At 33.1% G+C, this 2,864-nt stretch overlaps 1 protein-coding gene across 1 annotated transcript in view; it reads left to right on the top strand.

Moving 5' to 3' along the window:
• The window catches only part of LOC136028546 (uncharacterized oxidoreductase YjmC-like), a 584,142-nt gene that overhangs the window by 332,011 nt on the left and 249,267 nt on the right, over positions 1-2,864 (top strand). The window lies entirely within an intron of this gene.

The following is a 2,864-nucleotide window of genomic DNA, read 5'->3' as shown; positions in this document are numbered from 1 at the left end:
TATTTATTCCAATTTTTATTCCAAAAAAGAAAAGAACAACAATTCAAGAAATTAATGGCAATTATGCTATTAAGATTATGCGGCTAAAACAGTGAATATTTCGAAAATAAAATAGAGAGCGCAACAAAATCAATTGTAGAAATAACCCAATTATTACATATTTTGGAATTTAGTAATGCCTCAATGTAATAAGTATACTGCTACTGCGGAACAGCGGCACAAAATTTTCCTCAACCTCACTCTGTTCAGAGGTTTAGTTATGTTGTTGCCATAAAAACCATCCTAGCCAAGTGGTTAGCACGCTAGCCTTGAAATCCTTTGCCTGCGAGGATCTGGAGTTTCAGTCCTGGTGCCGCTGGTTATTTGGTTTTGAACGGGGGTCAGTGGCATGACTCTAAGCTCAGTCAGAGTCGACCCAGGTCTAAACGGAAACCTGGCAGGTAATCGGGAAGATATTCGAAAGCACAGGATGACTGGCCCCTATCCCCCCCATTGCACTTCCTGACTGAATAGCCATGAAACGGAGATCAGCACCGACGGTTGGGACTGCTAAATCTAATGTCGTATTGTTTACATTTTACCTATCATAAAAGTTCAATATCCTTTTAGTCTGTTCGTCTCTCATCCTATTTGAGGACCTTCTGATTTTCTTTTGGTCCCTACTGGATTGTTGCGTCATACAGTGGCGTCAATTCACGACAATGTAGTGTGGGCGACATCTTGGTTTTCAGCGCTTGCTTACCCACTTCTATCAATAAAAGTTGATATCCGGCGTTAGCATTTCCTCGACAAAGTCATGCATAAAGATATGACACATACACACAATATAACTGAAGCTTCAACCATCAAAACAAAACAAAGACAACCATCAATTCAACTAACAAAGACACCCTAGTATGTTTTTCTTTATAATCAAAAGTATTTTTTTTCTTATTATTTTGGAATTAAAACCAGCATTTGAGAAATTATAAACACAACAAGGTCCCTTGAAACAAAAGAGAAAAAAGCTTGTTTTTTTCTGGTGAGTTTTTTTTTAACATACACACCAGTAGTTACATTAGCAAACATTTGTGTCGCACTGTTTTTCAGAGCTCAAAAATGCTGAGCATGAAAATCGAGCGAATTAATCTAAATGGAACAACGGGAAATAAAAAAAGGTGCTCTAGCAAAAAAATAAATGATGTGTACAATGGGAAGAGGAAACTTACGAATTTTGCCAATATAATTAGGTCATTTCACTGTAATTACCTACATATTTCTCTTATATGTTAAGAGCATCATAATGAAAGCATACCACACCCCACCCCAGCTTAAATCCATCTTAACAAAAATAACTAAAAAAAGGTACCTTAGCATTTTTTTTCATTATAATCAACAGTATATTTTGTTATCATTTCGGATTTTTAACCAGCATTTGAGCCCCTAGACCTAAATAAGTATTCTCTACGTCTTGACAAAGTCTTTATTATTGTTACATTTTGAAAGTGTTTCATTATTATAAGTACAGTGAGTTTCTTAAAAAAAGAAAGAGTGTTATTCGGGTCTTTTCATAAGGTTTTTTTTTAACCGAGACCTAAATTCTTATATCAGTTACAATATTATTTTTGTCATTATTTTTTGTCATTACATCATTTACGTTACAACAGTTTTTTATTACATCATTATTACATGCATTATATAGCAATGATCCATTACATTAATATTCACCACATCATTATTATCGTTGCATCATTTACAACGTGTACAACATCGTTGCAACAATTCTGTCGCATTGTTTTACAGAGCTCAAAGATGATGAAGATAAAAATCGATCTAACTAGACTAAATGGAGCAACAGGAAATAAAAAAAAAGGTTGTCTAGGAAAAAAATAATGATGCATACAGTGGAAAGAGGAAAACTTATTGTAACTTCCAAATAACACAGATATAATTAAGTCATTTCGCTGCAATCGAAAATATTTTTCTCTTAAACGTAAGAGCATAATAAAAGCGTATTCCCCCATCCTTTCTTAGGTCAGTTCTGAAAGTGTGATTATCTAAGATTTTTGGTGGTTATTTCAGAGACATGCACCATATTTTTGTTAGTGTTATCAAGTTAAACAGATTAAGTAAGCAGAACTAACTAGTCAAACAACGCTTGTCGCCCGTAAAATTTTAAAAATTAACGTTATGCTTCTGGTTATCCTTCTTTTGCTACTTATGCTGCCATGTGTTTTCAGCCTACTTTTTACAGATTTTTCTTCCATGTTTTTTTTTTTTTTTTTTAGATTCGGCAGTTACTACTGCAAAAAACTGCATAACTGCCCTGGTGTTTTTTTTCATAGAAAATTATTTCCCGAATTTTCCTAATATGGTCGTGCAATTTTCCACTTAGCCAGTTAAAACAATCTATTTTAAACAGTTTACCAGGAAAATATAATTTTTGCTGCCTTTGGTAATTCAAATCTTCTAATTTTATTGAAATGAACACATGACAATAGTATTGCTTTTAGTAAGAAATTTACCAGAATCGACTCTGGTGAATTATGGATATTAAGTTATTTCTAAGACTATATGACAGTTCCATTTATTAATGAAATGAAATGGAAAGATACAAACAGTAGGCAAAAGTGACCAAATATTTTGAAATAAATGCTCAAGTTTTTTGGCTTGACGTCCAAAGCCTTTATCAAAGGAAAAAAAATATATATTGAAACTAGACTAAATAGTTAAAAACTTACAAAAGATAACGTGAAGAAATAAAAAAAAATGTTAAAACGGAAAAAAACAGCTTCCGAACCACTTTAGCTTTTTTCTGAACCCGTGTTGTTGTATCAAATGCGAGTTTCCCATTTCCTAGTCTTTTTCTGGATATATAAATCAGA

Source organism: Artemia franciscana, chromosome 6 (assembly GCF_032884065.1).
Source record: "Artemia franciscana chromosome 6, ASM3288406v1, whole genome shotgun sequence".
Lineage (NCBI taxonomy): Eukaryota > Metazoa > Arthropoda > Branchiopoda > Anostraca > Artemiidae > Artemia > Artemia franciscana.
This window is presented reverse-complemented; position numbering and strand designations above follow the sequence as displayed.